Consider the following 11,991-nt stretch of genomic DNA (forward strand, 5'->3'; position numbering starts at 1 on the left):
ACCCAGACTTAGTCAGGGATACGGTGAGGCCCTGCAGCAGCAAAAGGCAGGGCCTGGAAATCTGCAGCTCCACTTGGGCTTCTTTCACAGGCCCTACGTATGCATCAGGAGTTGTGGCAGGTGACCCTGACCTTTTTGGGGTCCCAGTAGGAGGCTATGATGACCCAGCTCTAACACATTGGGGACAGCTGTGTCTAGGGCGAGCTGCTCTCTTGGGGTTTGATTAGCTGTTAGAGGTTGCCCAGCCACGTGCGCACCCGGGCTTCTGTCTTTGCTAGTCCCACAGGCTGTGGAAAGAACTCCTGAACCATTGGGCTGGAGAGCCTAGTGACCAGGGCAGGGCATGCCAGCTACGATGATGCCCTAATGGGTACTGGTGATGCTGGCAGAGGCTGAGGACAGCATCCATTTGGATACATTAATAGGCACTCAGGTTTGAGACCTAGCAACCTGATGATGTCATTGCCATCACCCTATCACCAAGAGCACCATGATGTCATCGCCACGACCACCCTCATGGTTCTAGGTCTCTTTCTGTAGCTTTAGTAAAACTCTCTGGCTAAAAGAGACTTAGGGGAGGGAGGGCTTTTTCTATTTACACTTCCAGGTCTCGGTCCATCATTGAGGGGAGTTGGTGTGGGAAATCAAGCAGGGACTTGAAACAGAGATCATGGCAGATGAGGGTGGCTGACTTGCTTCAAGTCTCACATTTAATTAGCTTTCTTTCTTTTTTGTAAAAATTATTTATTTTGGGGTTGGGGATTTAGCTCAGTGGTAGAGCGCTTGCCTAGCAAGCGCAAGGCCCTGGGTTCGGTCCCCAGCTCCAAAAAAAAAAATTATTTATTTATTTTGTGCATATGTGCACACTGTTGAGGTCTTCAAACACATCAGAAGAGGGCATCAGATCTCATTACAGATGACTGCGAGCCACCATGTGGTTGGTGGGAATTGAACTCAGGACCCCTGGAAGAGCAGCCAGTGGTCTTAACTGCTGAGTGGTTGCTCCAGTCCCAACTAGCGCTCTCTCTCTCTCTCTCTCTCTCTCTCTCTCTCTCTCTCTCTCTCTCTCTCTCTCTGTCCCTCCAGAGCTGAGGACCAAACCCAGGGCCTTATGCTTGCAATCCCCAACTCTCCCCCCCTCCTCCCCAACTAACTTTCTTTTTTTTTCTTTTTTCTTTTTTTCAGAGCTGGGGACTGAACCCAGGGCCTTGCGCTCGCTAGGCAAGCGCTCTACCACTGAGCTAAATCCCCAACCCCCCAACTAACTTTCTTATACAGCCCAGGATCACCTGCCTGAGGAATGGTGCTGCCCACAGTGGACAATCTGATAAAGATTATTACTCAATTGAGACTCTTCCCTTCCCTCCCCGCTTCCCTGCCCCCCAGTAATCTCAGACTCTGTCAAGCTCAATATATGGGTGGTGACCCCTCTGGAGGTTGAAAGACCAGACAGCAGTAGAAAAATTACAGCTATGAAATAGCAACCAAGTTTAACATGGTGTGGTACATTGTATGGCCACCAGATGGCAGAAGAGGCATTGCCTCAAAGACAAGACCGTAGCGAGCACCGACTCAAAAACACCCAGCCTTAAGGGTCACCTTCACTAGGAGACTAGTTGCAATAAACATCCGGGGCCTGCTTCTGGGGACCACTGCCTGTGTGACAAGGAACTGTAGGAGATGGCCCTGGCCCCAGGAGTTTGGTCCAGCAGAGAACCTGAGCTGGAGACCCCGTGGTGTTTCTTCATAATGAGCCTGATGGACCGATCTTTGGAAGGGGAGGTCGCCTAACAAGGTCAGCATCGTGCTGGCCTGCTCTCTCTGCTGCAGCTCCAGCGCGCAATGACGCGAGCTGTGAGCCGGCTAGGCCCCAGGGGTTATAGCTTCTTCCTGGGAAGCCTCTGGCAGAGGCAACCAGAACAGCTTCCTTCCTGCCACGCTGCAGAGACCCATGTGGGGGGCTGGGAGGCGTGGGGGCTGGGAGGCTGGGAGAGAAGGGCCTACGAGGCAGCCTCAGCTAACACGTGTTGTGATCATAGGTTCTGTCCGCCTGACTGTGCTTGCTGTCGTCAATGTCAGCCGGCTCAGGGACCTATGGTCCTATGTGGAACAGTCCCAGCTTACAAGGAAAGGCACTAAGGAAGTGTTGGAGGCTGCCTCAGGACACCAGCCTTCTCTGCAGGGTAGAACTCCCCACTCCTAACCTCTATCTCTCCCCCCCAGGTCTCTCACTTCTGGAAGCTTGAGAGGGGAGCCCCATTCATGCTGCCCTAGGCTGCAGCTGTTAGGAGGTCCCTCAGCCTCTGCTTCTCCCTCCCACAGCAGGGGGATGGGGGCTGCTGTTGTTAGTTGAGAGGCTGAGAGCCCCAAGGACATGGGATTTCTTCCAAGATTCCTGGCTGAGGATTGAGTTTACTGAGAGGCAGGCGGGGCACAAGCCTGTGTGTGCAGGCAGTCATCATGAGAGCAGAACAGAAAGGAAAACATGCAGGCACACAGGCGTCATATCACAGGCATGTAAGAATGCATACGCGGACACACATGTGCAAACGTGTACTACAAACGTACACCACATACTGCACACACACATACATACACATACCAAAACAACCCGCACATACATATGCCATAAATACACCACACACACAAACACCACAAAAATACACTGCGCACAAACACATACACACATGTATATACCACAAACACACCAAATACAAATAAACCACAAACTCACTCTGCACACTCGTACATGCACATACACACAAACACATGCCACCCGCACCAGAAACATACCACACACATATATACACACACCACAAACACACACCACACACATACATGCACATACACACAAACACATGCCACACATACCAGAAACATACCACACACATATACACACACACATACCACAAACACACAGCACACACACATATACATGCACATACACACAAACACATGCCACAGACACACACTACGAACACATCACACACATACATATACACACCCCAAACAGATCACACACACACACCACAAACATACCACGTATACACATACACACATATACCACAAATACAGCACACACAGCACACACACATATACATGCACATACACACAAACACATGCCACACACACCACAAACACATCACACACATACACATCACAAACACATAGCATAACATATGCACACACCACGAACATACCACATACACATACCACAGACATACCACACATACACACATATACCACAAATATAGCACAAACACACAGCACACACACATACATTCACATACACACAAACACTTGCCACACACACACACACAACCACAAACACATAGCACACACACACACACACACACACACACACACACACACCCCACAAACACATAACATACACCTAGGCACACACAGCCATGCTTTGGCCTCTGTTATGTGCCTGTCTCGTGTTAGCTTCCTTCTGTGCCAGTTCGTACTTGAACTTGATGCAGATAGACACACAGATTTTGTTTTTCCACTGAGAATAGTACCTCTCCCTTAGGTTCAAGGGCATCTGAAGGTCACTGGGAAGGAGGGGCTGTGTGGAGTTAGGGGAGGGGATTCCTATTCTTCGTCTGAGCCCCACATCATGCCCTTAGCTCCTTGCAGAAGGGCACATTAGACTTGGAGGGCTAGGTGAGAAGACAGTACACCCCAGATTCCACTTCCAGCTTGTAGGGATGTGGAGGCTCTATGCTAAAACCCTGGTGCCACATCCTTATGGCTGTGCAGAAGCAGAGAGCACGCTCAGTGACCAGCATCAACCAATGGTGGTGGTGTGGGCTGCTGGGTGAATTGGAGTGGGACAGAGCTGGTATTCTTCGCGTGGACCCACTCAGGAACCCCCACCAGGTCGCTACTGAACCCTTGCCTATTATGTGATGTAAAACTGAGTTAATTAAATTCAGTGTCTGGCATGTGAACTCCGGGCTGTCTCTCTGAGTTCCCTGCTTGCTCTACGGACCTATTCGCCTGTGGCTGCTATGGGCTGGGTTTCAGTGAGCCCCGCCCATCGGTGTTCTGGGTGGCTGCTATGGGCTGGGTTTCAGTGAGCCCCGCCCATCGGTGTTCTGGGTGGCTGCTATGGGCTGGGTTTCAGTGAGCCCCGCCCATCGGTGTTCTGGGTGGCTGCTATGGGCTGGCTTTCAGTGAGCCCCGCCCATCAGTGTTCTGGGTGGCTGCTATGGGCTGGCTTTCAGTGAGCCCCGCCCATCAGTGGTCCCTGCGTGCCCCACGCTTCTTCAACAAATGGCCACGAGTCAGTGGTTGGAAACAGAAAAGAACTGAGAGGAGCAAAATCCAAAGTTAACATTCCGATACTTCAAGCTCCTTCTGAGGTGACTTCCACTCTGGGATCAGGAAGCATGGCCCAGCCTCTGCTACCCTCTGCTGTGGTTCTTCCCATCGGTCCCTGCTCCCACTTCTTCTCAAGGTCAATTGACTCAGGATATAATGACTCCATCTTTTTTTTTTTTTTTAAAGATTAATTTATTTTATGAATCCACTGTCGCTGTCTTCAGACACACCAGAAGAGGGCACCATTACAGATGGTTGTGAGCCACCATGTGGTTGCTGGGAATTGAACTCAAGACCTCTGGAAGAGCAGTCAGTGCTCTTAACCTCTGAGCCATCTCTCCTGCCCCATGACTCCATCTTTAACTCAGTCATTTCGGTGAAGACTCATTTCCATATAAGGTTACACATTTGGATCTGGATATTAGAAGTAAGTCATATCTTTCTGAGAACAGGAGATCACTCACAAGTCCCTAGTGTCCCCGAGTTTGCCTTTGGAGCTCTCTCTATTGTGCCTGCCCTCCCCAGGAAGCCCCAGCTGTCCGAGGACATATATCAACACATTTTAATGATGAAGAAACTTGAGACCTATAAAAGTATAGGGTGGAGAGCCCCAGGCCTTCAGCTGGCTGAGCCAGGAGCACACTAAGTGGTTCAGGAAGTCAAGGGCTCTAAGTTCATTTATTCTTTTAAAAACTTACTATCTATCGTATTATTCTTTGAGTGTTTTTGCCTGCACGACATGTGTGCCAGGGACTGGGCAGAGGCCAGAAGAGGATGTTGGATCCTCTGGAACTGGAGTTACAGATGGTTGTAAGTCGCTGTGTGGGTGCTGGAAATCGAATCCCGGTCTTCTGGAAGAGCACCAAGTGCTTTTAACTGCCGAGGCACCTTTTCCGGCCCCAGTTCCTTTATTCTCTCGAGAAAAATTTCAAGATTTATTCAGTAAATTAAAACAAATGGCTCGTGGTGCACTTAAAAAAAAAAAAAAATCAACAAACCACGAAAGCAGCCCAGCCTGTTTTCCCGCCCTCAGGATTCTTTGCAGAGCTGACCGTAGACACGTCTGCTCGAGGCGGTCAGCAAGGGGCCACCCACTCCTGATTCCCATGGACTGAGCTGCACTCTGATGCACGAAAAGCCTGTGTTTCTGTTCTAGATGTTTCTATGGAGATTCACAGTGCACACCCACAGATGATCCCGGTTTAGCGTCCGTCCCATGACTCACCTATTAACAGGCTTAAAGGCAACTTCTGACCTAGCCTGGGGTATCGCCACCCTCTGGCCCTGACACTTGTTCCAGGAACCCACGAATGTAAGAGAGCTTCCCCTGAGGACAGGGACCCTGCAGTTTCTTCCAGGAAGGAAACATGACCTTGAATAGTACTTAGGGTCCCTGTTACTCTTCCACAGTTCTGCCATATGGCAGAGACAGTGGCTTTGGCTGGCCCTGAGCACTGGGAGGGGAGGCAGGGCTGAAGGGCTGGGTTGGAGTGGGGTCTTTTGGGAACCTCTGTAGTGTGCATAGTTTCTGGGTACATCTTCCCAGGAAGATGTGTGTGTGTGTGTGTGGGGGGGGTAAAGGTAAGGGAAAGTGGGAGGGGTTTACATCGATTGGCACCAGGGCCAGGGATGTGGCTCAGCTGGTTGAGGGCTTGCCTAACACGCACAAGGCTGTGGGTTTTGTCCTCAGCTTCTTATAAACCCAGGCTACTGGCACATGCCTGTAATCTATTGGGAGGGAATTAGGGCGAACAAGAAGTCAAGGCTATCCTCAGCTACATAAAGAACTGGAGGCTAGCCCTTGCTATCTGATCAAAAGTAAGGAAGGCAAGAAGGCAGGAAGGCATACCCTTACCAAATTTCAGCCTTCTCCATGCGGTCCTCTTGGCAGCCATCGGGAAACCGAGTCAAGTGAGGAGCTTCGTAACTAGACCCCAAAGGTTCTTGGGAGTCAAGGATACCTAAGGCTTTTGGCTGGAGGCTTGGCTTGACCAGGAAAGGTGGAGCAGGGATGTAGGCTCCCATCTTTTCATGCAGGGTAAGGATGGGTGTCCTTGGAGTTTCTGCAGGTGGCAACGCATAGAGGAAATATCCCCAGATTCCCTGTGGTTCTTTGACAAGGGAGGAAGAGCTGACCCAGAAGTAGCATTGGGAGAGAAGCTGGCCCAGGCTGCCACAGCCCCTGCCTGCTCAGAGCCTTCTTGTCTTTCCTCAGGGCGGCAGTCCCGGTCCTAGGGAGGAGTGAGCGGGGGTGGCATACGGCCACCACGACCACACAGCCCCCGTGCCTGCCATACCATGTGAGGCAGACTGGACAAAGCCTTATTTTGGGGAATGTCCTGGTCAGGTTTCGATTGCTGTGATAAACGCCACGGCCAAGTAAGAGAGGGCTTTCTCCAGGTTACGGTTGTAGCCCTCCATGAAGGGAAGTCAATGCCGGAACCTGGAGGCAGAGACTGAACCAGAGACTGAACCAGAGACCGTGAAGGAATGCTACCTGCTGGCGTGCTCCAAATCGATTGCTCAGCCCGCTTTCTTGGGCTCACAATGGGCTGGGTCCTCATATCAATTAGTAGCCAAGAAAGCCCCTACGGTCTTGCCTATAGGCAATCTGACGGATGTACCTTCTCAGGAGATTCCCTCTTCCCAGATGACTATAGATTGTGTTAAGTTGACAAAACCCATCCAGGTCAGTCAGAGGGACACTGGCCCTTCTGGACACCAAGAAGGCATTGCAGGCTCAGTCCCAGGGCAGAGCTGAAGGCTAACTGAAGAACTTACACCATGCCCCATGGCTGTGTCTGCTTTGCTCTGGGCTTGCCCTTTCTGCAAAAGTCACCTGGGTTTCCTGAACTGTAGAATTATCTTCACAGGGGTCAAGGGTGGCCAAAGACTGCTGTAGCTGTCTCCTGGGACTCTGTTACTATGGTAACGCATATACAGCTAGGGGCAGTGTCTTAGTTAGGGTTTTCCTGCTGTGAACAGACACCATAACCATGGCAAGTCTTTTTTTTTTTTCCGGAGCTGGGGACCGAACTCAGGGCCTTGCACATGCTAGGCAAGCGCTCTACCACTGAGCTAAATCCCCAACCCCCATGGCAAGTCTTATAAAGGACAACATTTAGGCTGTGGCTGGCTTATGGGTTCAGAGAGGTTCAGTCCATCATCATCAAGGTGGGAACATGGCAGCATCCAGGCAGGCATGGTGCGGGAGGAGCTGAGAGTTCTACATCTTCATCTGAAGGCTGCTAAGGGCAGACTGGCTTCCAGGCAGCTAGAATGAGGGTCTTAAAGCCCATGATCACAGCGATATATCTACTCCAACAAGGCCACGCCCACTCCAACAAGACCACACCCACTCCAAAAGACCACACCCCCTAATAGTGTCACTCCCTTTGGCTGAGCATGGACAAATCATAACATGCAGCCTCCATTTTGAGGTGGCTTCTGGGTGATTCTTGAGTCTAGGGGAATGACAGGCATTCAAACTTCCATCCTCTCTGCCTCAGTTCTGTCTGGGTGGCTGCCACTGTGGCCTTTTGTCACAAAGTTTGTACCTTATGGGTGGCAACAGATCTCTTGGCCAGCACTTCCTTGAGGAGACACCCAGGCTCCCCGTCTGTGACTCTTTCTCTAGGGTCTTTCCCTAGGGTTGGCTTTTTGGGAGGAAAGGCGGGGCCTGCAGCAGGAGGGGACTGGCGGTGAGGATGAGGAGGCAGCTGGTCTCTGTGGGGATGGAGGAACCTGTGTTGTCCTTATGGGGTCAAGTCATAAGCTAGCGGTTGGCAGCCCAGGCCTTTGGTCTCAACCTTTGGTCTCAGTTTTCACACCCGCAGCATGGTGCTGGCCCTGACTTGTGGAGTCTGCTTGTGACCTCCGAGACAGAGAAAGGTCCACTCTGGGAGCCCACAGTTGACCTCTGAGACCTCACCACCCTGGGGACTTTGTACCCTGCCATGCAGGCTCTGTACCCTCACCGGCAGAAAGCAGAGATAAATGAACACAGCCAGTCTGTCATCTGCAAGCTCCCCTCACCGAGGCTCCCAGTTGTCCTTAATGCAAACGTTTTGTCTCCCCTCTCCAAGCCTGAGGTAAGATCAAACTTTCCATGACCAGCGCTCCCGTGGCTCCACCTGACTGAGCACGGATCATGGATCTCCGGGGCTAATGGAATTGGGTTCCCCATCTCCCCTGCCCCCAGCTGGCCACACGCTCTACCAGTCCACCCTGCTCTGGGCCTCTGTAAAGGCGGATCCCTTTCCTTCTCTCTCCCTTTGCTGGAAGACCCCCATGTGGAGTGGCTCTCCTCCCAGTATGACTGTCTTCATAGCTCTGAGGTTCTTAGGGTTGTGTGCAGAGACATTTCTGCCTGCCCACCCTGTCTCAGGTGAAGCCAGAGGGCCTCGCTCGTTTAAATTCTCCACCCATCAGAGAGGGCTTTGGGTTCCTTGGCAGCTCTCACCAGCTACTCACTCTTGAGCGTGCATTAGTGCAAGCACATGCTCATCTGGTGGGGGTGGTCTAGAGGAAACAGTCCTGGAGGTGAGTGTGGGGGAAGGGAGGGGGATCTGAAGAGCAGAGGTAGGAGGTAGCAAGCAGAAGGCTGGAAGGGTTTGTTTCTTGTTCTTAGAGGGTTCTCCAGGCCAACCTCACAGAAAGGCCTGATTTAGGACATGCCCTTCCCCTCCCCCACCAACCACCCCCAGGGGAGAGCTAGGTCTCCAAGCTCCTGTAAGGCTCAGGAATCAGGTGTGTAATAATTGGGTGAAATTAGGCTTAGTGATGGAGCTTGCTGACTGGTTTTAATGAAGGTGATCTCAATCATGGCTGGCCTTCTCAGTGCCCTGCCACGATGGCCCATGAAGCCAGCTGGGCATTAGTGATCCTAGCCACCGAGTTAGGAGGGCTCCCCAAACTGCAGGAGGACGCACGGAGGACCCACTTTACAAAAGAGGAGAGGGAGGGCCACAGGAAGTGCTGGCATGGTGGTTGCCTGTCGCCAGAGCCTACTGCACTGAGTGGCTACTGTTTTAAGAGAAGTCTCTCTTTTTCTTTACATCATTGGTTCTCCAGGATCCCCTCCAACCCCCAACAGCAAGCTTGGGCCTGGGGTAATGTCCTTCAAGGTGGAGACCTTGAGCAGGTCACAAGGTCACTGTCATTAGAAAAGCCCCAGGTGTGGGAAGAAGTCTGCATTTCACTTCAAAGAGGTGCATTTACTTCACATCTAAGAGCGACTAGAGGGGCTGGAGAGATGGCTCAGCAGTTAAGAGCACTGACTGCTCTTCCAGAGGTCCTGAGTTCAGTTCCCAGCAACCACATGATGTCTCACAGCCATCTGTATTAAGGGAAGCCGGTTCCCTCTCCTGGTGTGTCTGAAGACAGAATGCTCATATCCATAAAACACATAAATATAAATCTTTTAAAAATCAAAGTGACAAGGGGTTGGGGATTTAGCTCAGTGGTAGAGCGCTTGCCTAGGAAGTGCAAGGCCCTGGGTTCGGTCCCCGGCTCCGAAAAAAAAAAAAAGAACCAAAAAAAAAAAAAGTGAAAAAAAAATCAAAGTGACAGAAACATGAGGAAGACTAGATTGCAGCGCTTAAAAAAAATCAACACAGATGTTCTTATGTTTGTGTTTATAGTCTTGCAGGGGTCACGTGACTTCCAGGGCACAGGGTACTCTGTCCTGTCTCTGGAGCAGGTGACAGGTGGAGCCTATGGAGTAGGCTGGAAACCTTAGGAAGAGCCTTACTACCTAGGCCTTGGATGCTTCTCTTATAGTCTGGCCGGACTGAGCAGGGGTGAATCAACTGGGCAGAGAGGGCACCCACTGGGCAGAGTGTCTAGCTGGAGCTCAGATTCACAGCAGCTAGCTCACCCAGGATGCTATGCCGGGGTGCGGGGTGCGTAGAATCCCAGGGGAGTTGGGGTTAGGGTTAGGGTTAGGCTGTGGGCTCTGGATGAGCAGCTGGCCACCTTTTTTTTTTCTTTTTCTTTTTTCTTTTTTTCCGGAGCTGGGGACCGAACCCAGGGCCTTGCGCTTCCTAGGCAAGCGCTCTACCACTGAGCTAAATCCCCAACCCCAGCTGGCCACCTTCTAAAAGGTTCAGAGCCCTCAACAGGAAGCTGTTATCGCATGGCACTGTTGGCTCCTGCCAATAGAACCCTTTGATACACGGGCTTGAAGGTGGACATCTTACTCTCAGCCCAGAACAAGAAGCTTAGGTAGCAACCAGGAAAACACGCCCAGGACTAGGGTGTGGAGGGAACACAGTTCATTTTCTACCCACCCTTCCGACAGAACCACTCTGGAGATTGGGAAATCTGTAGTCGGGAGGGTTGGGACCGGCTGCTACTAATACCGAGGTTGCGGCTGAATTTCACATGGCCGACAGGGGGCGCCTTCTACCCAGTTCCGGAGCAGAGTGGCTGCCGGTTCCTCTCCTCCCGGAGGACTTATCACTCAAGCTGCCTCAGCGATGCTGGGGTTGACGCACAAAGGTGGGCCACTGGCCTGCTGGGTGGGAGGAGTGGGGGAGTTGTTGAGGAGGACTCATGCAGGGGCGGGAGGATGACGACGGAGTAGGATGGGGTGAGGTAAGCGGTAAATAGTCCCGCTTGGTCACCCCTCTTAGGTAAGGTCACGACCCCACTCTGGAAAGGGGCCCTCTCCACCGCCATCGAAAGCTCTTTGGTGCCCACGCTGTGACTCAAACGTGTGCCTTGAATGTCACCGCGACACCAAGAAGACAAGAATAACTCCGATTTGAGGAGCAGTGACCTCATTCAGTGCCACCTCCCTCTTGCTGGCACCAGGCCAAGTGGCCCACTGCTCTGGGCTTCAGTTTCTTTTTCCTGGAGACTCCAATTCTCAGTTTCAGGGCTGTTGTGGGGGGAAGGGGGGCGGGGCAGATGGAACTCAGCCGGCTTAAAACAATCAAGAGAGCAAGAATGGAGCTGGGGACAGACTGACAGTGGGTACCCGCCAGTAGGAGTCTGGTGTAACTTCTATGTCTTTGCTTTGCTGATTTGAACACGTCAAGTCCCACGTCCCTGGAAGCACAGATGCCCTCAATCCAAGTCCCGTGACAGTACTGTGGGTGGGACCCCATCCCTACAGGTGCCCTACTGTGCCCTGCCTCCACCTCTTGCCAGTAGAAGGCAGGCAGAAGCAGGACTGAATTGGTTCAGTAGACACAGGCAGGCACATGCACAAACTCGCCGAAGGCTGTGGATAAAAGTCCCGGGTGGGGAGAAGGCGCGCATGCGCGCACAGGGGGCGGGGACTGTGGTGTTGGGGGAGCGATGTTTCTGCACAGAGAAATGGAAGTCATCTACATGGTGACCTGAGCCCAGCTTGCTGCTCAGGGGGGTTGTCACAGATCTTAAAGCAGGTAGACCTTTGTGTCTACCTGTGATTGAGATCCTGAGTATGTCTATGGTGTGTGTGTGTGTGTGTGTGTGTGTGTGTGTGTGTGTGTGTGTTTATTCGTGTGCAGATGTCTGATGCACTCTGTAGAATGTTTAGGCTATGTGAACACAGACCTACAAACATACGCGTGTGTACAGGGGTGGGTGCTCGTAAGTATCGATGCGGCAACGTGTTTATGAAGAACGTGCACTGCACGCCTGTGTGTGTGCCCGTGTGGGGTGCGTGTGCTC

This window comes from Rattus norvegicus, chromosome 20 (assembly GCF_036323735.1).
Source record: "Rattus norvegicus strain BN/NHsdMcwi chromosome 20, GRCr8, whole genome shotgun sequence".
NCBI lineage: Eukaryota > Metazoa > Chordata > Mammalia > Rodentia > Muridae > Rattus > Rattus norvegicus.